Here is a 27144-nt window from a genome sequence, read left to right as displayed (position 1 = left end):
CATGTGATGGACTAGACCCAAACTAATAGACGTAGCATATTGATCGTGTCATTTTGTTGCTACTGTTTTCTGCGTGTCAAGTATTTGTTCCTATGACCATGAGATCATATAACTCACTGACACCGGAGGAATGCTTTGTGTGTATCAAACGTCGCAACGTAACTGGGTGACTATAAAGATGCTCTACAGGTATCTCCGAAGGTGTTCGTTGAGTTAGTATGGATCGAGACTTGGATTTGTCACTCCGTGTGACGGAGAGGTATCTCGGGGCCCACTCGGTAATACAACATCGCACACAAGCCTTGCAAGCAATGTGACTTAGTGTAAGTTGCAGGATCTTGTATTACGGAACGAGTAAAGAGACTTGCCGGTAAACGAGATTGAAATAGGTATGCGGATACTGACGATCGAATCTCGGGCAAGTAACATACCGAAGGACAAAGGGAATAACATACGGGATTATATGAATCCTTAGCACTGAGGTTCAAACGATAAGATCTTCATAGAATATGTGGGATCCAATATGGGCATCCAGGTCCCGCTATTGGATATTGACCGAGGAGTCACTCGAGTCATGTCTGCATAGTTCTCGAACCCGCAGTGTGTGCACACTTAAGGTTCGATGTTGTTTTATGCGTATTTGAGTTATATGGTTGGTTACCGAATGTTTCTCGGAGTCCCGGATGAGATCACGGACGTCACGAGGATTTCCGGAATGGTCCGGAAACGAAGATTGATATATAGGATGACCTCATTTGATTACCGGAAGGTTTTCGGAGTTACCGGGAATGTACCGGGAATGACGAATGGGTTCCGGGTGTTCACCGGGGGGGGCAACCCACCTCAGGGAAGCCCATAGGCCTTGGGGGTGGCGCACCAGCCCTTGGTGGGCTAGTGGGACATCCCAAGAAGGCCCTATGTGCCAAAGGATAAGAAATCAAAGAGAAAGAAAAAAAAGGGGGAGGTGGGAAAGGAGAGAAGGACTCCACCTTCCAAACCTAGTTGTATTCGGTTTGGAAGGGGAGGACGTCCCCCCTTCGGCTCGACCGACCCCCTTGGGGCTCCTTGAGCCTCAAGGCAAGGCCCCTGCCCTCCCACCTATATATACAGAGGTATTAGGGCTGATTTGAGACAACTTTTCCACGGCAGCCCGACCACATACCTCCGCGGTTTTTCCTTTAGATCGCGTTTCTGCGGAGCTCGGGCGGAGCCCTGCCGAGATCATATCACCACCAACCTCCTGTGCACTGTCACGCTGCCGGAGAACTCATCTATCTCTCTATCTCTCTTGCTGGATCAAGAAGGCCAAGATCATCGTCGAGCTGTACGTGTGCTGAACGCGGAGGTGCCGTCCGTTCGGCACTAGATCGGAGCGGATCGTGGGATGGATCGCGGGACGGTTCGGTGGGCGGATCGAGGGACGTGAGGACATTCCACTACGTCAACCGCGTTCACTAACGCTTCTGCTGTGCGATCTACAAGGGTACGTAGATCGGAAATCCCCTCTCGTAGATGGACATCACCATGATAGGTCTTCGTGCGCGTAGGAAATTTTTTGTTTCCCATGCGACGTTCCCCAACAAAATTATCATTCAGAAATTCTATGCTCGGCTTTCTCATGATGATCGCACCATACTTAACACTTCTTGTGCCGATTCTTTTATGAAGAGAGATATTGACTTCAAATGGAATTTATTGGAAAGAATTAAACGCAACTCTGAAGATTGGGAGCTTGATGATGGTAAGGAGTCAGGTATGAATTTCAAGTTTGATTGCGTTAAATCCTTTGTTGAAAGAAATACTTTTTGTGATTTTAGCGCTAAGTATGGACTTGACTCTGAGATAGTAGCTTCATTGTGTGAATCATTTGTTGCTCATATTGACCTCCCCAAAGAGAAGTGGTTTAAATATCATCCTCCCTTAGTAGTCAATGTAGTTAAACCCAATCCAGTTGAAGAAAGAGTCATTGCCTAAAATGATCCTGTTGTTCCCAGTGCTTACATTGAGAAACCACCTTTCCCCCTGTGATACGTAGAGGCTACATTAGAACACTTACACCCCCTGAGCAAATTAGAGTTGAACCTAGCATTGCTATTATCAAAGATCTCCTGTCCGACAATGTTGATGGCCATGATATTCACTTCTGTGAAGATGCTGCTAGAATTGCTAAACCACATGCTAGAGACAAACATAGGCATGTTGTTGGCACGCCTGCTGTTTCTGTTAAGATAGGAGATCATTGTTATCATGGTTTATGTGACGTTGGTGCTACTGTTAGTGCAATACCTCAATCCTTATATGATGAAATCAAAGACGAGATTGCACGTGTTGAGATAGAGCCTATTGATGTCACTATTCAGCTTGCCAATAGAGATACTATCTGCCCTGTGGGAATTGTTAGGGATGCTGAAGTCTTGTGTGGTAAAACGAAGTATCCTACTGATTTCCTCGTTCTTGCTACCACCCAAGATAGCTTGCGTCCCATCATATTTGGCAGACCCTTCCTCAATACCGTCAATGCTCATATTGACTGTGAAAAGCAAACTGTCACTGTTGGTTTTGAAGGTGTGTCACATGAGTTCAATTTCTCCAAGTTTGGTAGATAACCTCATGAAAAAGAGTTGCCTAGTAAGGATGAAACTATTGCCTTAGCTTCCATTGTCGTGCCTCCTACTGATCCCTTAGAGCAATGCTTGCTTGAGCACGAAAATGATATGCATATGGATGAAAGGGATGAGATAGATAGAGTTGTCTTAGAACAATACCCTATCCTTAAGAATAATCTGCATGTTGAACTGCTTGGGGATCCACCCCCACCAAAGGGTGATCCCGTGTTCGAGCTTAAACAGTTGCCTCATACTCTTAAGTACGCTTATCTTGATGAAAAAGAGATATATCCTCTTATTATTAGTCCTAGACTCTAAGAGCATGAAGAAAAGAAGTTACTAAAAACTCTGAGGAAGCACCGTGCTGCTATTGGATATACTCTTGACGATCTTAAGGGCATTAGTCCCACTCTATGCCAGCACAAGATTAAAACTGATCTTGATTCCAAGACAGTTGCTGATCATCAACGGAGATTAAATCCTAAGATGAAATAGGTAGTAAGAAAAGAAATACTAAAGCTCCTAGAAGCATGTATTATCTACCCTGTTTCTCATAGTGACTGGGTGAGTCCGGTGCATTGCGTCCCTAAGAAGGGAGGTATTACCGTTGTCCCTAATGATAAGGATGAATTGATCCCACAGAAGATTATTACTGGCTATAGGATGGTGATCGATTTTAGGAAATTGAATAAAGCCACTAGGAAAGATCATTACCCTTTGCCTTTTATCGACCAAATGCTAGAAAGACTGTCTAAACACACACACTTCTGCTTTCTAGACGGTTATTCTGGTTTCTCCCAAATGCCAGTTGCACAAACTGATCAGGAGAAAGCCACTTTCACCTGCCCTTTCGGTACCTTTGCTTATAGACGTATGCCTTTTGGCTTATGTAATGCATCTACTACCTTTCAAAGATGTATGATGGCTATATTCTATGACTTCTGTGAAAATATTGTTGAGGTTTTCATGGATGACTTCTCCGTCTACGGGTCTTCTTTTGATGATTGCCTCAGCAACCTTGATCGGTTCTTGCAGAGATGTAAAGACACCAATCTTGTCTTGAATTGGGAGAAGTGCCACTTTATGGTTAATGAAGGCATCGTATTAGGACATAAAATTTCTAAAAGAGGTACTGAAGTCGATAAGGCTAAGGTTGATGCAATCGAGAAAATGCCATGCCCCACAGATATCAGAGGTATAAGAAGTTTCCTTGGTCATGTTGGTTTCTATAGAAGGTTCATTAAAGACTTCTCTAAGATTTCTAGGCCTCTTACCAATCTCTTGCAAAAGGATATTTCTTTTGTTTATGACAATGATTGTGAGGAAGCCTTAGAAATACTTAAGAAGGCCTTGATAACTGCGCCTATTCTTCAACCACCTGATTGGAACTTACACTACTGAAATTCAAAAATTTGCCGTCTGCCATGGCAGACGGCAAAGGGGTTACCACCGATGGCAAAGGCTTTGCCGTCAGTCAGCAGACGGCAAAGTAGACGGCAAAAAAAAATCCAGTGAAGAGGTTCTTTGCCGTCTGTTTTTTTAAAGCGGACGGCAAAGAATCCTTGCCATGAGGAGGCAGACGACAAATTAAATGGGACGGCAGATACACCAACTGCCCCCATTAAGTGTTAACGGCAGGCCTCCTCTCTTTGTCGTCTGCCATCCCCCCTTTTCCATGTGAGGGCAGACGGCAAAGGGGGGAACTAGCCCCCTCTCTCTTCCCTCTTTGTCGTCTGCCATCCCTCCTTTGCCATGTGGGGGCAGACGGCAAAGAGGGGAGAGAGAGGGGGTTGGTTCCCCACTGTGCCATGTGGGGGCAGACGGCAAAGGGGGGAACCAGCCCCCTCTCTCTCCCCTCTTTGCCGTCTGCCATCCCACCTTTGCCATGCGGGGGCAGACGGCAAAGGGGGGAACCAGCCCCCCTCTCTTCCCCTTTGCCGTCTGCCATCACCCCTTTCCCATGTGAGGGCAGACGGGGAAGGGGGAAACAGCCCTTTTTTAATTTATTTCTTATTATATCCAGCATTTTTCACAATAATCAGGATATATATATATATACATACATATTTGACATAAATAAATTTCTTTCCGTACTCATAACCATATTAAAATAACTTTCATCCATTGTACATACATATTATGCAAGTTGCATCCGTACCAAACCATATATTACACGAGTTTCATCCACATGCATACAAAATTTCATATATATACATATACTACAATAGTTTCAATACAAGCTTCTGTCAAGCCATGGTACAAGAAATCATCTTCAAGCATTCCATCAATATAATCCAAGTGTCCCGTGAAGTGAATGTAATCTGCAAAATGACAAATAAGAAAGTTAGAAGAATAATACTAGATGAAGAAGTATATATAGGTTATTTCGGAGAGAAATTAGCTGAGTATAGGCCATTTAATAGCTAAATTAGGTGGAATAGGTCATCTTGGAGCTACATAGCCTTATTATGTCATTTAGGACAGAACTTAGCTAAGTATAGGTCATTCTAGAGCTAACTTGGATAAAAATATGTCATTTTGTAGCCAACTATGATTATTAATCCATTTTGACCATATTATGTCATTTTGGAGCTAAATTAGTCATTTTAATGAGCTAACCAAGGTTCTTACGATGTTTTTACCTAACTATGTTGATTATGTCATTTTGGAGGACAATTAGCTAAGTATGTCTTTGTTGGGGAAAATAACCTACGTAGAAGAAGAAAGAGAAGAAGCAAGAAGAGAAGAAGAAGGAGAAGAAAAATAAGAAGAAGGAGGAGGAGGAGGAGAAGGAGGAGGAGAAGGAGAAGAAGAAGAAAAGAAGAAGGACAAGAAGAAGGAGAAGAAGGAGGAGAAGAAGGAGAGGAAGGAGAAGGAGCTTCTCTCCTCCTTCTCCTTCTCCTTCTTCTTCTTCTTCCTCCTTCTCCTTCTTCTTCTTCTCTTCTTCTTCTTCTTCCTTCCTTTCATTTTTCCTCTTTCTTCTCCTCTTGTCCCCTTCTTCGGGCTAAATTAGCTAAGAATGCCTTTTTGGAGCTAATTATGTCATTTCGAGGATAATTAGCTAAGTATAGGTCATGTTTTATTAAATAGACATTTAGGTGGAAGCCTAGCTAACTATAGGTCGTTTCGGAGCTAACTTGGGTAAAATAGGTCATTCCGGAGGAAACTATGCTTATTAAGCCATTTTGGATCTAGCTAGGCTATTTATAGGCCATTTAATACTTAAGTTAGGGGGAATAGGTCATCTTGCAGCTAATAAGCCTTATTACGTCATTTAGGAGAGAACTTAGCTAACTATAGGTCATTTTCTATTAAATAGGTCATTTTGGAGCTAACTAAGCTAATTATGTCATTTTGTAGGATAATTAGCCAATTTTGTCTTTCTTGGATTAGTCTAAGCTACGTAGAAGAATAGAAAGAGAAGAAGAAGTAAAAGAAGAAGGAGGAGGAGGAGGAGGAGGAGAAGGAGAAGGAAGAGGAGAAGAAGAAGAAAAGAAGAAGGAGAAGGAAGAAGAAGGAGGAAGAAGAAGGAGAAGGAGGAGCTCCTTCTCCTTCTTCTCCTCCTTCTTCTCCTTCTTCTTATACTCCTCCTTCTCTTCATCTTCTTCTCTTCTTCTTCTTCTTCCTTCCATTCATGTTTCCTCTTTCTTCTCGTCTTGTCCCCTTCTTCCTTCAGTTGCTCCCATCCGCATCTAGTTCGGTTCTTTTGCCCAATTTGTGACATGTCATCTGTCTCGTCGTCTCTTCGACCACGAAAAGACGTTGAAGTCTTGGTACGATTGGCAGATACCGAAGAACACTAATGGGGATTTTGGTCTGATTCTTCTAACCCATACCGTTGTCTACCACAATATACCTGGAAGACTTGCAAATGGGGCAATAGTTCAAGGCCGCATACTCAAGCCTAAATAAGGCACATCAATTCTCACAGGCATGTATCTTCTCATAGGGCATCTTAAGTACACGGAGGATTTTCTCTGACTGGTACAGGTTTGCAGGCAGTACATGACCTTTGGGTAGAAAGTGTCCAAATATCATCATCATCACGTCGTAGCATTCTCTGCCTAGGTTGAATTGAGCCTTCAGAGCCATTACTTGCGCTATGGCATCCAGCTGACAAAGCTAAGTATGCTCGTGGAGAGGACGTTTTGAAGACTCCAACATTTCATAGAAGGCCTTTGCAGATTCCTCCATCTCATCGCCCGAACCCCGAGCATCATCAAAGTCTTGCACCATGTCTTCAATCCCGGTACCATGCTCGTCGGTGTGACGACGAATCACCTCAGCTCTGGCACGTTGGTCAGACTCACCATGAAAATTCCACACCGTAAAATTAGGCGTAAAACCCCACTTCTGCGGGTGTTTACCCATTTCAAACTCTGTCTTCTTTTTCCAGTTGTCGCAGTTGGGACAGGGGCACCATGTTTTTTGCTGGCCATTTGCAAATGCGGCACTCACAAACCCCCTAGTTTTTGTTAACCATTCATGGGTCATGTCTTTCGGACTAGGGTGACCAGTGTACATCCAAGCACGATCACTCATGTTGCCTAGCTACCTATGGGGGCACAAGAAATAAATATATAATTCATCATCTATATTCATACGTTAATCAAGTTTGTCAGTTTTATTACGTCCATGCAACCTACACGCTAATAGGTAAAGATAGGTCCTAATCCCACCCAAGTATGTGTAGATTGGGTTCCTTTTCCCATGCTCTTCTCCAGATGCGACGCAGAATTTCGGCAGCACCTCGCCGATGTTCTCCTGATACACGTCTCGGCAATAAGCAGAGAGGATGTGTACCCAGAGAACAACAGGGGAGGCACTGATGAAATTTCGCATCGGATGCGGAGCACAGCATACGGGAAAACAAACCCAATCTACACATACTCGGGCTGTCCATGGATAATGTTGGACAATTCGAAAGGATGGTGGTTATAAATATGCAAAGAAATGCATATTTATAGATGTCGCCCTTTCGAACGGGAGACGCATACTGGTCACGCATACTCATGATTGAAGAAACCTATAGCTAGCAAGTTTCATCGGCACGAAGACCGGGACTGAGCAAATTAAGGGGGTAGGAGGAGAAGTCATTTGTGCTCACCAACAAACGCAAGGGCGGAGCTCATCCAACGCACGTGGAGGTCGTCGAACAACTGCACATTGAAATTCACACGATCAACACAAATACGATGTTTTTATAATTAACATAATCAGAAAATATCTGACATAACTCATAATTTACAAAACTATGACCTCGCGGGCCTCTCGAAGGCCGAAAAGCACCTTCTCCTTCAACAGAAGGCAGAAGAGGTGTCGGGGGTCGGGGCTTAGTGGCGTCGGGAGTCAGTGCCGTCGAGGGTCCGTGGTGTCGGGTGTCGGTGGCATCGGGGGTCGCGGGGTTAGTGGCTTCGGTTGTGGGGGGTCAGTGGCGTCGGGGGTCGAGGGTGAGTAACGTCGGGGGTCGAGGGTCAATGATATCGGGTGTCAGTGGCGTCGGGGGTCGGGGGTTGGTGGCATCGAGCGTCGGGGGTCGGGAGTCATGGGCCGAGGGTCTGGGTCGGGGGCAGTGGCATCGGGGGTCGAGGGTTAGTGGCGTCGGGGGTGAGTGGCGTCGGGGGTCGGGGGTCGGGGGTCAGTGGCGTCGGGGGTCGATGGTCGGGAGTCAGTGGCGTCGGGCGTCACTGGTCGGGGGTCGAGGGTCAGTTTCGGGGTGCCAGGGTTCCCTTTTCCTCTTCTTTCTTCTTCTTCTCCTCTCTCCTCTTTTCTTCTTCTTCTTTTCTTCTTCTTCTTCTTCTTCTTCTTCTTCTTCTTCTTTTTTCTCCTCCTCCTCCCCCTCCTCTTTTGCTCCTCCTCTTTTTCTTCTTCTTCTTCTTCTTCTTCTTCTTCTTCTTCTTCTTCTTCTTCTTCTTCTTCTTCTTCTTCTTTCTCCTCCTCCTCCTCCTCCTCTTCTTCTTCTTCTTCTTCTTCTTCTTCTTCTTTCTCCGCCTCTTCCTCCTCCACTAGTTTAATGCGTTGCTTCGTAAGGGGCTGATTTGGATCCACTAGTTTAATGCTATGGTTAGATTTTGTATTAATTCTTATTTCGTAGTTGCGGATGCTTGCAAGAGGGGTTAATCATAAGTGGGATGCTTGTCCAAGTAAGGGCAATACCCAAGCACCGGTCCACCCACATATCAAACTATCAAAGTAGCGAACGCGAATCATATGAACATGATGAAAACTAGCTTGACAGAAATTCCCATGTGTCCTCGGGAGCGTTTTACCTCCTATAAGACTTTTTCCAGGCTTGTCCCTTGCTACAAAAGGGATTGGGCCACTTTTCTGCATCGTTGTTACTTTTGTTACTTGCTACTTGCTACGAATCATCTTGCCACACAACTACTTGTTACCGATAACTTCAGTGCTTGCAGATATTACCTTGCTGAAAACCACTTGTTAGATCCTTCTGCTCCTCGTTGGGTTCTACACTCTTACTTATCGAAAGGACTACGATAGATCCCCTATACTTATGAGTCATCAAGACTCTTTTATGGTGCCGTTGTCGGGGAGTGAAGCACCTTTGGTAAGTGGAATTTGGTCAGAAAACATTCATATAGTGTGCTGAAATTTATTGTCACTTGTCACTATGGAAATTAATCCTTTGAGGGGCTTGTTCGGGGTATCTTCACCTCGAACGGAAGCACAAAGAGTTGTTCCTCAACCTGCTGCATCTACTGAAAATATTTTCTATGAATTCCCTTCGGGTATGCTTGAGAAACTTCTGGTTGATCCTTTTACAGGAGATGGAACATCACATCCCGACTTGCATATAATCTACGTAGATGAAGTTTGTGGTTTATTTAAGCTTGCAGGTTTTCCCGAGGATGAGATCACGAAGAAGGTCTTTCCCTTATCTTTGAGGGATAAGGCGTTGACATGGTATAGGCTACGTGATGTTACTGGATCACGGAACTAGTACATCATGATCGGAATTATATTTACAATTTTTGGCCTCGTGACAGAGAAAGCATCGCTCAAGCTTGGGGAGGCTTAAATCAATGTTATATTCAAGCCCCAACCATGAGCTCTTGAGACTAATTATCATTCAGAACTTCTATGCTCGGCTTTCTCATGATGATCGCACCATGCTTGACACTTCTTGTACCGGTTCTTTTATGAAGATAGATATTGACTTCAAATGGAATTTATTGGAGAGAATTAAACGCAACTCTGAAGGTTGGGAGCTTGATGAAGGTAAGGAGTCAGGTATGAATTTCAAGTTTGATTGCGTTAAATCCTTTGTTGAAACAAATACCTTTTGTGATTTTAGCGCTAAGTATGGACTTGACTCTGAGATAGTAGCTTCATTGTGTGAATCATTTGCTGCTCATATTTATCTCCCCAAAGAGAAGTGGTTTAAATATCATCCTCGCTTAGAAGTCAATGTAGTTAAACCCAATCCAGTTGAAGAGAAAGTCATTGCCTATAATGATCCTATTGTTCCTAGTGCTTACATTGAGAAACCACCTTTCCTTGTTAGGATAAAGGATCATTCTAAAGCTTCAACTGTGATACGTAGGGCTAAATTGGAACACCTACACCCCCTGAGCAAATTAGAGTTGAACCTAGCATTGCTATTATAAAAGTACTCCTGTCCGACAATGTTGATGGCCATGATATTCACTTGTGTGAAGATGCTGCTAGAATTGCTAAACCACATGCTAGAGACAAACATAGGCCTGTTGTTGGCACGCCTGTTGTTTATGTTAAGATAGGAGATCATTGTTATCATGGTTTATGTGATGTGGGTGCTAGTGTTAGTGCAATACCTCAATCCTTATATGATGAAATTAAAGACGAGATTGCACCTGTTGAGATAGAACCCATTGATGTCACTATTTAGCTTGCCAATAGAGATACTATCTGCCCTGTGGGAACTGTTAGGGATGTTGAAGTCTTGTGTGGTAAAACGAAGTATCCTGCTGATTTCCTCATTCTTGCTACCACACAAGATAGCTTTTGTCCCATCATATTTGGTAGACCTTTTCTCAATACATTCAATGCTCATATTGACTGTGAGAAGCAAACTGTCACTGTTGGCTTTGAAGGTGTGTCACACGAGTTCAATTTCTCCAAGTTTTGTAGACAACCTCATGAAAAAGAGTTGCCTAGTAAGGATGAAATTATTGCCCTAGCTTCTATTGCCGTGCCTCCTACTGATCCTTTAGAGCAATACTTGCTTGAGCATCAAAATGATATGCATATGGATGAAAGGGGTGAGATAGATAGAGTTTTCTTAGAACAATATCCTATCCTTAAGAATAATTTGCATGTTGAACTGCTTGGGGATCCACTCCCACCAAAGGGTGATCCTGTGTTCGAGCTTAAATAGTTGTCCGATACTCTTAAGTATGCTTATCTTGATGAAAAAGAGATATATCCTGTTATTATTAGTGCTAGACTCTCGGAGCATGAAGAATAGAAGTTACTAAAAACTCTGAGGAAGGACCGTGCTGCTATTGGATATACTCTTGACGATCTTAAGAGCATTAGTCCCACTCTATGCCAGCACAACATTAAAACTGATCCTGATTCCAAGCCAGTTGCTCATCATCAACGGAGATTAAATCTTAAGATGAAAGACGTAGTAAGAAAAGAAATACTAAAGCTCGTGGAAGCAGGTATTATATATCATGTTGCTCATAGTGATTGAAGGGAGGTATTACCGTTGTCCCTAATGATAAGGATGAATTGATCCCACAGAGGATTATTACTCGCTATAGGATGGTGATCGATTTTAGGAAACAGAATAAAGCCACTAGGAAAGATCATTACCCTTTGTCTTTTATTGACCAAATGCTAGAAAGACTATCTAAACACACACACTACTGCTTTCTAGACGGTTATTCGGGTTTCTCCCAAATACCAGTTGCACAATCTGATCAAGAGAAAACCACTTTCACCTGCCCTTTCGGTACCTTTGCTTACAGACATGCCTTTTGGCTTATGTAATGCATGTGCCACATTTCCAAGATGTAAGATGGCTATATTCTCTGACTTTTGTGAAAAGACTGTTGAGGTTTTCATGGATGACTTTGATACATCTCCGTCGTATCTGTAATTTTTGATAGTTTCATGCCAATATTCTACAACTTTCATATACTTTTGGCAACTTTTTATACTATTTTTGGGACTAACATATTGATCCAGTGCCCAGTGCCAGTTCCTCTTTGTTGCATGTTTTTTGTTTCACAGAATATCCATACCAAACGAGGTCCAAACGTAATAAAAACTTACGGGGACTTTTTTGGAATATTTATGATTTTTGGGAGGAAGAATCAACGCGAGGTGATGCACGGAGGGCCCACAAGCCCTGTAGCCGCCACCAGGAGGTACGGCGGCGGTTGGCAGGCTTGTGGCCACTTCTTAAGGCGGTTAGCGACCTTCTTTCTCCGCAAGAAAGATAATATCCGGTAAGAACGCGTGTTAAAAATAAAGCCCAATCGGAGTTATTGATCTCCGGGAATTTAAGAAACGGTGAAACGCAGAATCTGGGAGCGCAGAAACAGAAGGACACAGAGAGAGAGATCCAATCTAGGAGGGGCTCTCGCCCCTCCACCGCCATGGAGACCATGGACCAGAGGGGAAACCCTTCTCCCATCTAGGGAGGAGGTCAAGGAAGAAGAAGAAGGAGGTGGGCTCTCTCCCCCTCTCTCCTGGCAGCGCCGGAACGCCGCCCGGTACATCAGCGTGTGACGGCAATCTACACCAACTCCTCCGTCATCTTCACCAACATCTCCATCATCTTCCCCCATCTATATTCAGCGGTTCACTCTCCCGCAACCCGCTGTACCCTCTACTTGAACATGGGACTTTATGCTACATATTATTATCCAATGATGTGTTGCTATCCTATGATGTCTGAGTAGATTATCGTTGTCCTATTGATGATTGATGAATTGCTATGATTGGTTTAATTTTCTTGTGGTTATGTTGCTGTCCTTTGGTGCCCATCATATGATCGCGCGGGTGGATCATGCCATAGGGTTAGTTGTATGTTGATAGGACTATGTATTGGCAGGCTAGAGTGACAGAAGTTTCAAACCTACCATAGAAATTGATGCATATGGGATTGAAGGGGGACCGATATATCTTATTGCTATGGTTGGGTTTTACCTTATTGAATGTTAGTAGTTGCGGATGCTTCCTAATAGTTCCAATCATAAGTGCATAGAATTCCAAGTAAGGGATGACATGCTAGGAGAGGCCTCTCCCACATGATACTTGCTATCGATCTAGTAACGTAGTCAATTGCTTAGGGACAATTCTGCAACTCCTACCACCACTTTTCCACACTCGTTAGACACTCGTAGTTGTTTCTTTATCTAACCAGCCCCTAGTTTTATTTACGTGTTCTTTACTTTCTTGCAAGCCTATCCTTTCACTCCTACAAAGTACTTTTAGTTTCATACTTGTTCTAGGTAAAGCGAACGTAAAGTGTGTGTAGAGTTGTATCGGTGGTCGATAGAACTTGAGGGAATATTTGTCCTACCTTTAGCTCCTCGTTGGGTTCGACACTCTTACTTATCGAGAAAGGCTACAATTGATCCCCTATACTTGTGGGTTATCAAGACCTTTTTCTGGCGTCGTTGCCGGGGAGCAATAGCGTGGGGTGAATATCCTCGTGTGTGCTTGTTTGCTTTATCACTAAGTAGATTTATTTGTTGTTCTAAGTTGTTCTCTATCTTTAGTTATGGATATGGAACACGAAATACCAAAAAAATTAGGTGTACTTGCTACTCATGGAGATGGGGAACCTCCTAATACCCTCGATGCTCGTTACGTGGATAATATTATATACTTCTTCAATAATCCTGAGAAAGCCCCATTCAATTATATAATGGTATACACGTTGGATCAACGTGAATACTTTAAGGATTATCGCTTGACTTAATAAGGGAAACTTTTATGGGGTCAAATCCATTTGTTGAAATGGCATGCTTGGGAACTATGCAAGAGACATGGTGTTACTTGTTGCTCTAGGATGAAGGCTCCACACCTTCCCTTTTCTTGTGAGTTTAATGATCATAGAACCTTGGCTTCTTATGCTAATGGTATATATGATTACTATGATGTGGATCAAATAGAAGAGTTTGTTGCTTTTATGGGTGCTTATGAAATTGAGGCTCTATTTAAAAGGTATGATGATAATGATGATGCTCCTCACCGATCTGAAAAATTGTCTATGCTTCGTTATTGTTATACTAATTATGAATATAATGCCCATATTGAACGATTTAAGGAGAAATCCTATGCTGCTCAAGAAGAGAATATTATTTTGCAGGAAACTATGGAAGAAGAAAATGCTGAAATTGGGAGCTCATTAGATGAAAAAGATGACGAGGAGAGCGAAGAACAAAAGGAGGAAGAACGGACTAGCTACCCGTGTCCACCTTCTAATGAGAGTAACTCTTCTAATCATACAATATTTAATTTCCCTTCGTTCTTACCGAAAGATGAATGCTATGATCCCTTGGATTCGTTTGAAATATCCCTTTTTGATGAACTTGATGCTTGCTACGCTTGTGGCCATGACGCCAATATGAATGATGCTTATGAAGATGAGCTAGCTATAGTTCCTTATGTTACACATGATGATTTTGATGAATATAATATGCATGTTCTTGCTTCTCCTACTTGCAATTATTATGAGAGAGGAACTACATCTCCACCTCTCTATGTTTCCAATACGATAAAATTGCAAGAAAGTGCTTATGCTATGTATTGGCCTTTACTTGATGTGCATGAATTGTTATTTTATGACATGCCAATGCATAGGAAGAGAGTTAGACTTCGTCATTGCATGATATATGTTACCTTGTGCTCTCTACTAAATCTAAAATCATTGCTAATTAAAATTGGCTTTGATATACCTTGGGATCTCGGTGGATCCATTACTTGAGCACTTTATGCCTAGCTTAATGGCTTTAGAGAAAGCGCTGCCTGGGAGACAACCCGGAAGTGTTAGAGAGTCATTTATTTTTGTTGAGTGCTTTTATGTAGTTTAAAAACAAAAAAAATAGAGGGGAACTTAAAACTTTTTCAAAAAGAGAAGTGATTGAAAGGTGATGCATTGTGGAAGTGAGGGTCGACCTCGAACACTTGTGTTCATGCTCATGGAAACAATGTAGAATTTTTCATGCAAGTTTCTCACAAAAATAATTATCCCCTTGTACAATTACTTTGTATTTTTAAAAATAATGTGCCAAGTAAAGCCTTTACGATTAGTTTGGGCGATAGTTGTTTGATCACGCTGAGAAAAGACAGAAACTTTCTGCTCACGAAATTAATTTTCGTTTTTATTCTGGAAGAGATTTTGAGTTGATTATTTTTTTGGCTGATTGATATGCAAATTTTCCAGACGTTCATAATTTTTCAGTTTTTTGAGATATCAGAGGTGTACGGAATATACAGATTTCTACAGACTGTTCTGTTTTGACAGATTCTGTTTTCTATGCATTGTTCTCTTATTCTAATGAATCTATGGGTAGTATCGGGGGGTATGAACCATGGTGAAGTTGGATTACTGTAGATATAATGCTTATATGAATTTAGAATGCGTTCATAACAGTACTTGAAGTGGTGATTTATTTTATTATACTAACGGATCTCACGAAGTTTTGTTGAGTTTTGTGTGATTGAAGTTTTCAAGTTTTGGGTGAGAGCACGATGGATGAAGGAATAAGGAGAGGCAAGAGCCTAAGATTGGGGATGCCCCAGGCACCCCAACATAATATTCAAGGAAGACTCAAGCGTCTAAGCTTGGGGATGCCCCCAGAAGGCATCCCCTCTTTCGTCTACAATCTATCGGTAATTTTACTCGAAGCTATATTTTAATTCGTCACATGATATGTGCAAATGCTTGGAGCGTCTTTTGTGTTTATTTTTCCTTTTTCTTTTATGCACCATGCTAGTATGAGATAGTCCTTGGTTGGCTTCATGGAATGCTTCATGTGCTTCACTTATATCATTTGAAGTTTGGATTGCATGTTTCCCTACACATAGAAAACCGCTATTTGTAGAATGCTCTTTTGCTTCACTTATATTTGTTAGAGCGGGGCACATCTTTTGTAGAAAGAATTAAACTCTCATGCTTCACTTATACCTATTTAGAGAGTTAACAGGAGTTGGTCATTCACATGGTTAGTCATAAAATCCTACATAAAACTTGTAGATCACTGAATATGATATGTTTGATTCCTTGCAATAGTTTTGTGACATGAATATGTGATATTAGAGTCATGCTAGTGAGTAATTGTGTATTCATAGAAATACTTGTGTTAAGGTTTTTGATTCCCGTAGCATGCACGTATGGTGAACCGTTATGTGATGAAGTCAGAGCATGATTTATTTATTGATTGTCATCCTTTGTGTGGAGGTCGGGATCGCGCGATGGTTAACTCCTACTAACCTTTCCCCTAGGAGCATGCGTGTAGTACCTTGTTTCGATGACTAATAGACTTTTGCAATAAGTATGTGAGTTCTTTATGACTAATGTTGAGTCCATGGATTATACGCACTCTCACCCTTCCACCATTGCTAGCCTCTTTAGTACTGCGCAAGTTTCACCGGTGCATTACACCCACCATATAGCCTCCCTCAAAACAGCCACCATACCTACCTATTCTGGCATTTTCATAGCCATTCCGAGATATATTTCCATGCAACTACCACCGTTCCGTCTCATGACATGTGCCACCACTTCCATATTGCCATTGCATTATGGTAAGATAGCTAGCATGATGTTTCCATGGCTTGTTCGTTTTTTTATGTCATTGCTATGCTAGATCATTGTCACGGTACACTACTGAAGGCATTTCATATATTGTCATCATTGCTCTAAGTATTGAGTTGTAAGTGTGATGATCATTATTAATAGAGCATTGTCCCATGTGAGGAAATAAAAGAGGCCAGCGAAGCCCATTTACAAAAAAAAGGCCAAAGATGCCCACCAAAATAAAATATATATAAAAAAAGAGGCCAAAGAGCCCACCAAAAAAAAGAGAGAAAAGAGAGAAGGGACAATTGCTACTATCCTCTTTCCACACTTGTGCTTCAAATAGAACTATGATCTTCATGACAGAGAGTGTCCTATGTTGTCACTTCCATATACTAGTGGGAAATTTTCATTATATAACTTGGCTTGTATATTCCAATGACGGGCTTCCTCAAAATTGCCCTTGGTCTTCGTGAGCAAGCAAGTTGGGTGCACACCCACTAGTTTATTTTGTGAGCTTTCATACACTTATAAGCTCTAGTGCATCCGTTGTGTGGCAATCCCTACTCACTCACATTGATATATATTGAGGGGCATCTCCATAGCCCATTGATATGCCTAGTTGATGTGAGACTATCTCCTCCTTTTTGTCTTCTCCACGACCACCATATTATATTCCACCTATAGTGCTATGTCCATGGCTCACGCTCATGTATTCCGTGAAAGTTGAAAAAGTTTGAGAACACTAAAGTATGAAACAATTGCTTGGCTAAAACCGGGGTTGTGCATGATTTAAATACATTGTGTGGGGAAGATGGAGCATAGCCAGACTATATGATTTTGTAGGGATAACTTTCTTTGGCCATGATATTTTGAGAAGACATGATTGCTTTGTTAGTATGCTTGAAATATTATTGTCTTTATGTCAAATGATAGACTATTGCTTCGAATCACTCGTGTTTTAGTGTTCATGCCATGATTAGATTATATGATCAAGATTATGCTAGGTAGCATTCCACATCAAAAATTATCTTTTTTCTCATTTACCTACTCGAGGACGAGCAGGAATTAAGCTTGGGGATGCTAATACGTCTCTGTCGTATCTATAATTTTTTATTGTTTCATGCCAATATTCTACAATTTTCATATACTTTTGGCAACTTTTTGTACTATTTTTGGGACTAACATATTGATCCAGTGTCGAGTGCCAGTTCGTGTTTGTTGCATGTTTTTTTCACAGAATATCCATACAAAACGAAGTCCAAACGTAATAAAAACTTAAGGGGATTTTTTTTTGAATATTTATGATTTTCTGGAAGAAGAATCAACGCGAGGCGATGCACGGAGGGCCCACAAGCCCTGTAGCCGCCACCAAGAGGTACGGTGGCGGCTGGCAGGCTTGTGGCCACTCCTTAAGGCGGTTGGAGCCCTTCTTTTGCCGGAAGAAAGATAATATCCGGAAGAAAATCGTGTTAAAATTTCAGCCCAACCGGAGGTACGGATCTCCGGGAATTTAAGAAACGGTAAAACGCAGAATCTCGGAGCGCAGAAACAAAAGGACACAGAGAGAGAGATCCAATCTAGGAGGGGCTCTCGCCCCTCCGCCTCCATGGAGACCATGGACCAGAGGGAAAACCCTTCTCCCATCTAGGGAGGAGGTCAAGGAAGAAGAAGGAGGAGGGGGGCTCTCTCCCCCTCTCTCCCGACGACGCCGGAACACCGCCTGGGATATCATCGTGTGAGGGCGATTTACACCAACACCTCCGTCATCTTCACCAACATCTCCATCATATTCCCCCATCTATATTCAGCGGTTCACTCTCCCGCAACCCTCTGTACCCTCTACTTGAACATGGTGCTTTATGCTACATATTATTATCCAATGATGTGTTGTTATCCTATGATGTCTGAGCAGATTATCGTTGTGCTATGAGTGATTGATGAATTTCTATGATTGGTTTAATTTGCTTGTGGTTATGTTGCTGTCCTTTGGTGCCCATCATATGATCGCACGCGTGGATCACATCATAGGGTTTGTTGTATGTTGATAGGACTATGTATTGGCAGGCTAGAGTGACAGAAGCTTCAAACCTACCATAGAAATTGATGCATATGGGATTGAAGGGGGACCAATATATCTTATTGCTATGGTTGGGTTTTACCTTAATGAACGTTAGTAGCTGCGGACGCTTGCTAATAGTTCCAATCATAAGTGCATAGAATTCCAAGTAAGGGCTGACATGCTAGCAGAGGCCTCTCCCACATGACACTTGCTATCGATCTAGTAATGTAGTCAATTGCTTACGGACAATTCCGCAACTCCTACCACCATCTTTCCACACTCGTTAGACACTCGTAGTTGTTTCTTTATCTAACCAGCCCCTGGTTTTATTTACATGTTCTTTACTTTCTTGCAAGCCTATCCTTTCACTCCTACAAACTACTTCTAGTTTCATACTTGTTCTAGGTAAAGCGAACGTAAAGTGTGCGTAGAGTTGTATCGGTGGTCGATATAACTTGAGGGAATATTTGTGCTACCTTTAGCTCCTCGTTGGGTTCGACACTCTTACTTATCGAGAAAGGCTACAATTGATCCCCTATACTTTTGGGTTATCAGACTTCTCCGTCTACGGGTCTTCTTTTGATGATTGACTCAGCAACCTTGATCGGGTCTTGCAGAGATGTAAAGACACCAATCTTGTCTTAAATTGGGAGAAGTGCCACTTTATGGTTAATGAAGGCATCGTCTTAGGACATAAAATTTCTAAAAGAGGTATTGATGTCGATAAGGCTAAGGTGGATGCAATCGAGAAAATGCCATAACCCAGAGATATCAAAGGTATAAGAAGTTTCCTTGGTCATGCTGGTTTGTATAGAAGGTTCATTAAAGACTTCTGTAAGATTTCTAGGCCTCTTACCAATCTCTTGCAAAAGGATATTCCTTTTGTTTTTGACGATGATTGTGAGGAAGCGTTCAAAATATTTAATAAGGCCTAGATAACTGCGCCTATTGTTCAACCACATGATTGGAACTTACCTTTTGAAATCATGTGTGATGCTAGCGATTATGCTTTTAGTGTTGTCCTAGGGCAAACAGTTGATAAGAAGTTGAATGTTATTCACTATGCTAGTAAAACTCTAGACAGTGCCAAAGAAACTATGCTACTAAGGAAAAGGAATTTCTAGCAGTCGTGTTCGCATGTGAAAAGTTCAGGTCTTACATAGTTGATTCCAAAGTCACGATTCACACTGATCATGCTCCTATTAAGTACCTAATGGAGAAGAAAGACGGTAAACCTAGACTTATCAGATGGGTTCTCTTGCTACAAGAATTTGATTTGCATGTTGTCGACAGGAAGGGTGCTGATAACCCCGTTGCAGATAACTTGTCTAGGTTGGAGAACGTTCTTGATGACCCACAACCTATTGATGATAGCTTTCCTATTGAGCAATTGAATGTCATCAATACTTCACGTAGTGCATCGTGGTATGATGATTATGCAAACTATATCCTTGCCAAATACATACCACCTAGTTTCACATACCAGCAAAAGAATAAATTCTTCTTTGACTTGAGACATTACTTTTGAGATGGTGTTATTAGACGTTGTGTACGTGAACATGAACAGGGACAGATCCTACAGAAGTGTCACTCCGAGGACTATGGAGGACACCATGCGGGAGATAGAACTGCACACAAGGTATTACAATCAGGTTTCTATTGGCCCACTTTCTTCAAGGATGCCCGCAAGTTTGTCTTGTCTTGTGACGAATGTCAAAGAATAGGTAGCATCGGTAAACGTCAGGAAATGCCAATGAACTATTCACTTGTCATTGAACCATTTGACGTCTGGGGCTTTGATTATATGGGACCTTTTCCAAAATCCAACGGGTATACTCATATCCTAGTTGGTGTTGATTACGTTACTAAGTGGGTAGAAGCTATCCCCACTAGTAGTGCTAATCACAACACCTCTATCAGGATGCTTAAAGAGTTCAATGTAGGTGATTATGTCTTGCTATATAATTCTCGTTTCAGATTTTTTGCAGGCAAGCTGCTCTCTAAATGGGAGGGTCCCTATATTGTTGAGGAAGTATATCGTTAAGGTGCTATCAAGATCAAAAAACGGAAGGTAATTGTTCGAGAGTTGTAAATGGGCAGAAAATCAAGCATTATATCTCAGGTACTCCCATAAATGTTGAAAGCACTATTATCAATACCATAACTCCGGAGGAGTATCTAAGGGATATTTATCAGCCTGTTTCAGACTCCGAAAACGCAGAGGTATGTGATTCGGTAAGTAAACAGACTCCAAAACTTTTTCAGTAGGAATTTTTCTCCGTTTTGGAATATTTAGAAAAATAGAAAAATTTGAAGTAGTCCGGAAAGCGCACGAGGAGGCGACAAGCCTACCAGGCGCGGGCCACCCCCTGGCCGCGCCTGGGGGGCTTGTGGTCACCTCGTGTGCCGCCCGGACTCCATTTTACTGCGGAGTACTCCTTCTGGTCTGGAAAAAATCATTATATATTCTCCCGAAAGGCCTGACCCTCGTATCACGCAAATTTCCCGTGTTTTCGTTTCGAGCCTGTTTTTGCCGCAGATTTAGAGCAAGGATGTCGTCTCAGGAATCTGTCGGGGAGAACAATTTCCCTTAAGTCTATGAAGAAGTAGATGCTGATCTGAAAAGAGTGGAAGTCACGGAAGCCAAGGGCAAAACTAAGGAGAAGAATGAGGCGTGGGATGAAGTACAATCTGTGTTCAACAAGGAAGAAGTTGAACAAGTGGATTTCCTCCAACCCTACCTCCACCTACTATCTCCATCCTTGATTGAACTTTTGAGGTTTTGTGAAACAACTCTGGCTCACAATACTTATCTCACTCGTGAAGTTGTTTTGTTGGAGAAACATATCACATATCTCCAAGGTATAAATCAAAGATTGATGGCCCTCTTGGAATCAAAGGACAAAATGACTCTACCACAATCACCTCCAAAGGAAGACAACTAAGCATGGGTATGGGCAATCCCCTTGGCTTGTGCCAAGCTTGGGGGAGTTGCCCCGGTATTGTATCACCATCACATCTTTTGCCTTTACCTTTGTTTTAGTTTGTTCCTTTTCAATTTACTCTTTCTCTAGTAGATTAAAGGTCTTAGTGTTTTAGGCTTGAGTTTTGCTTTATGTCACCCCGATGTATTCGAGCTCATGAGCCATATAATAAAGAGTGTCTTAGTTAAGAGCCTCGCCTCATGCCATGATCAAAAGAATGAGAAAAGAACAAAAGCATGAAAAGATCATGCAATGATCTTATGGGAAGTGATGGCTTCACATATAAAAATAATGATGATTGAAACTTGTTGAGGGTAGACAAACGTAGACCTTGGTGATTGTTGCAATTAATAGGAAGTGATAAAGAAGGGGGGGTTCACATATAAATATATCATCTTTGACACCATCTATGATTGTGAACACTCATTAAACTATTACATGCTTAGAAGTGGGTGTATGACAAGGAAGACAACATAATGAATTGTGTTTGCTTGGTTCCGAACAATGTTATATGACTAGAGATCCCTTAGCATGTCACTGGCGGAGCTCCCCGGTGGGCAGGGTATGGCACCTGCCATACCTTGATTTTTAGCAAAAAAATATACCTAATACTAATCACTAATTAACCCGGCCACTCCAATTCTCTAAACCCAACCCGGTGCGTGCCTGGTCGGCTGGTCCTCTCCCCGTCACAGTACGCACCAGAAAACGACCACGCCCAGTCTCCATCGTCCCTGACTCGTTCCCCACCCCAGTCTCCATCGTGAGTTCGCGAGTCGCGACCACACACACAAAAGCGCCGCACGCACATCAAACCCTAGGCGGCGGCTGCTCCAACTCCGAGCGACACCGCAGCGGCGCCGGCCAGCAAACGGGCGGCGGCAGCGCCGGGTTCAGCCGGGGCTGCTGCTTGCGGCGGCGCGGGCCAGTAAACGGGCGACGGCTAGGGCGCTGGGCTCCGACTCCGAGGGACGCCGCGGCGGCGTGCAGGTTCAGCCGGGGCTGCGGCCTTCGGGGGCTTGGGCCAGCAAACGGGCGGCGACGGCTGGCCCCTCGGCAAACGGGGCTGGGGATTACCCTCAAATTTTCTGAAGGGGATTACCTCCAGATTTTCTGATTGCCCATCAAATTTCTAGTTTTTTGATTTTTGAAGATGGAAAGGAAGGGAAAGAACATAGCAAATCCAAAGAAAATGAGAGGAGGTAGTTTCTCATTGTTTTAAATCTTGTAGCATTTTTGCAGCACCTTCAAGTCTTTAATTCAAGAAAATCTGTTTGTAGTGATGTATTAATGTTGTGAATTGTAGGTTTGACAAGATATTTTGAAGTGCTTGCTAGTGGCAGCAGCTCGAAATTGAACCCAAGCACCCAGGAAAGTGTCAATATTTCTGTACATGCCACTCAAGTGGAAGAACAAACTATAGATTCTGTTGAAGCTATAGTGGAAGAGAATGTTGAAGTTCATGGAGTAGAAGGTATAACTGTTTTTAGTGAAGATTATATAAATGGTGATCCAGGACTTCGCATTTCACTTGATAGATTTGCCTCCAACATTAAAGATGATGTTAGATTTGCTTATATACGAATGGGTGCAACTCAACCAACAAGTTGCACTTTCCCCCCGAATAGAGATGGTAGATGCTTCTGGCCACAATGGTATAAGGAATTTGATCGGTTGGCATATAGTGCAACAAAGCATAAGGCCTATTGCTTCTATTGTTATCTTTTTAAGCATGACCGAATGGATGATAAGTTTGGGCATGATGTTTTCTCCAAATTGGGTTTTGACTATTGGAAAAATGCGGTTGCCGCATTCCTTAAACATGTTGGTGGTCCATGTAGCATCCACAATATTTCAAAAACAGCATGTGATGATTTGAAAAATCAAAGGGCAAGTGTCAAAAGTAAAGTTACAACTTATAGCAAAGATGCACTGGTCAAGTATGAAACTCGTGTGGACACATCTTTGGGCATTGTAAGTTATCTAGCATTGCAAGGTGAACCATTTCGTGGACACGATGAATCCACTACTTCTTTGAACAAGGGAAACTTTTTAGAGCTACTTGATTGGGTGAAAGAAAGAATTCCAAAAGTGAAAGTTGCATTTGATGAGATTTGCCCTAAGAATGCCAAAATGACTTCCGTAAAAATTCAAAAAATCCTTGCTTCTCATTGTGCAAATGCGGTCACCACAGCAATCAAAGAAGAGATGGGTGATTGTCGTTTCTCGGTTCTTATTGATGAGTGTCGAGATATATCTATGAAAGAACAAATGGCCATGGTTGTCAGGTATGTGTTTAAGTTTTAAGTGTATGTGTGCGTTTTGATCATTTTGTTCTATGTAGTGGTCAACTAATTTTATGACTTTCCATAGGTATGTGAGCAAGCAAGGAGAGACCATTGAATGATTTTTATGCATTAAACGTGTCCCGGACACAACATCTCCTTCTTTGAAAGCATTGTTGCAGGTTTTTGCTAAACATGGTCTAGTTGTTGCATGACTACGAGGGCAAGGGTATGATGGGGCATCTAATATGAGAGGGGAATTCAATGGCCTGCAGAAGTTAATTCGAGATGAGAACCCATACGCTTTCTATATCCATTACTTTGCCCACCAGTTGCAGTTGGTAGTTGTTGCTGTTTCGAGATGCTGCAAGGGTGTTGAGGATTTTTTTTGAATATGTGACCATGATTGCTAATCTTAGTACTTCATCTTGCAAGAGGAAGGATAAATTGCTTGACAAGCAAAAAGAAGTTCTTTTGGATAAGATTGAGCGAGGTGAGATGCCCACGGGAAGAGGGAGAAATCAAGAAACATCCTTGGTCAAACCTGGAGATACAATATGGGACTCTCATTACACAACCTTATCTCGCATTGAATCAATGTGGGATGCAGTCATAGAAGTTCTGGGCATTCTGGAGGATGATGTACATGTTCCATGTAGGGCAGGAGGTTTGGTTCATCAAATGGAGACTTTTAGCTTCGTTTTCATCCTGAAGATGATGCTAAAAATCCTTCGTATGACAAATGATTTGTCTCTTCTATTGCAAAAGAAGGATCAAAATGTTGTTCAGGTATGTGATATTGTGATGGATCTTGTTATATGTAGACACCTTCTATAATCTATGATATATCTCCCTCATGTAAACAAACATGCGTCTAAAATTGTAATTGTCTCATTTCAGGCAATGTCATTGGTTACAGATGTGAGAACACGTTTAATCAACTGGAGAAATGATGGTTGGGTGCCACTCTTGGAAGATGTCAAAGTCTTTTGCACCAAAAATGACATTCCAATACCAAATATGGATGACATCTTTACAAAGTGGGGAAAATCAAGAAAAGGTGGACGAAACAATGTCATAGCTGATCATTTTTTCCATGTGGACACCTTCTATGCTGCTATAGAATCCATCACCACAGAGTTTGATCACCGTATTAATGAGGTATCTTCAGAGCTGCTCCAGAACTTCTCTTGTCTTGACCCAAGAAATTCTTTTTCTACGTTCAATATGAATAAGCTTGCTAGACTCACAGAGATTTATCATGAGGATTTCTCAGATTATGAACGTGAACATATAGTTGATAACCTTGAGCTATTCATTATCAATATGAGAAGAATTGAAGATTTTAGAGATTGTCATGATATTGCAAGCCTAGCTAAAAGGATGGTTGAACTTGAAAGGCATGTCATGTTTCCTACTGTTTATCGTCTCATTGAGTTAGCATTGCTACTACCGGTAGCGACGGCAACAGTTGAAAGAGCCTTCTCATCAATGAAAATCATCAAGACTGAGTTGCACAGCAAGATGTCTGATGGATGGCTTAATGACTTAATAGTGTGTTACATTGAGCGAGGGATCTTCAAAAGTATTGATCTTCGTAAAATTAAGGAAGATTTTCACAAGGAGGGTAGGGCACTTCCATTGCCACGGTCTTCTAGACGTCATTAAAAGCTTCATTATCGGTATGTTTTAGGTTTTTTTTCATTGAAACATGTCTACATTTTCATTATCGGTGTGCATTGTTAATTTCTATTGACTCTTTTGATTCGCATAAAAAAATCTTAGTGAGACTTCGCCCCACCTTAAAAAAAATTCGTGGTCCGCCTCTGTAGCATGTGACGATTGCTTCCACCTCATATTAGCCAAACCTCCCGCACCAAGTAGAGATACTACTTATGCATCCATAAACCTTCAACCTAGTTTTGCCATGAGAGTCCACCATACCTACCTATGGATTGAATAAGATCCCTCAAGTAAGTTTTCATCGGTGCAAGCAATAAAAATCGCTCCCTAATATGTATGATCTATTAGTGTGTGGAAAATAAGCTTTGTATGAACCTATGATGAGGAAGACATAAAAGCGACACACTGCATAATAAAGTTCTTTATCACAGGAGGCAATATAAAGTGACGTTCATTCGCACTAAGAGGACACACATCCAAACCTTAAAAGCGCATGACAACCTCTGTTTCCCTCTGCGAAGGGCCTTTCTTGTACCTTTACTTTTTGTCCTTGAAAGACTCATGGTGATCTTCACCAATTCCTTATTTCGCCTTTATCTTGGCTAACGTCATATGCTAGGGAAAGATCTATATTCATATGTCAACTTGGAAGTAAGTATTCATGAATTATTACTATTGGCATTACCCTTGAGGTAAATGGTTGGGAGGCAAAACTATAAGCCCATATCTTTCTCTGTGTCCAGCTGAAACTTTGATCTCATGAGTACCACGTGAGTTATAGCAATTGCAGAGAACGAAAGGATGATTAACTATGTGGATTTGCTTTACAAGCTCTTATTTGACTCTTTCCGATGTTGTGATAAATTGCAATTGCTTCAATGACTAAAGGCTATCGGTTGTTAATTCTCGGTAAGGTCTTGATCCATGCTTTACTTTGTGAAGGAATTGTCACTTTAGCATAAGAGATGATATGATGGTATTGCTGTTCTGATTATGATCATGATGCCTGCATGTTTGTATCTTTTTTTGTCGACACATCTCTCGCTAAACATGTGGGCATATTTATTGATCTCGGCTTTCGCTTGAGGATAAGCGAGGTCTAAGCTTGGGGGAGTTGATACGTCCATTTTGCATCATGCTTTCATGTTGATATTTATCGCTTTTTGGGTTCTTATTACACTTCACGGTACAATACTTATGCCTTTTCTCTCTTATTTTGCAAGGTTTACATGAAGAGGGAGAATGCCGGCAACTGGAATTCTAGCCTGAAAAAGGAGCAAGTTTGAGATACCTATTCTGCGCAACTCCAAAACCCGTGAAAATCAACGAGGATTTTTTTGGGATTTATAAAAAATACTGGGCCGAATAAGTACCAGAGGGGCGCAAGCAGGAGGCCATAAGCCTGCTAGGCGCGGCCTCCCCCCTCGCCACGCCTAGGGGGCTTGTGGGCTCTCACTTGGCCCACTGGCTCCCCCCTTTTGCTATAAGAAGGGTTTCATTCCAGAAAAAATCAAGAGGAGGCTTTTCAGAGGACTCGCCGCCGCCACGAGGCGGAACTTGAGCAGACCCAATCTAGAGCTCCGGCAGGACGATCCTGCCGGGGAAACATCCCTCCCGTTGGGGGAAATCGTCGCCATCGTCATCACCAACACTCCTCTCATCGGAGGGGACTCGTCACCATCAACATCTTCATGAGCACCATCTCATCTCCAAACCCTAGTTCATCTCTTGTAACCAATCTCCGTCTCGCGACTCTGATTCT

The sequence above is a fragment of the Hordeum vulgare genome, chromosome 3H, assembly GCF_904849725.1.
Source record: "Hordeum vulgare subsp. vulgare chromosome 3H, MorexV3_pseudomolecules_assembly, whole genome shotgun sequence".
Lineage (NCBI taxonomy): Eukaryota > Viridiplantae > Streptophyta > Magnoliopsida > Poales > Poaceae > Hordeum > Hordeum vulgare.
The sequence above is the reverse complement of the archived record's forward strand: the minus strand, read 5'-3'. Positions refer to the sequence as shown.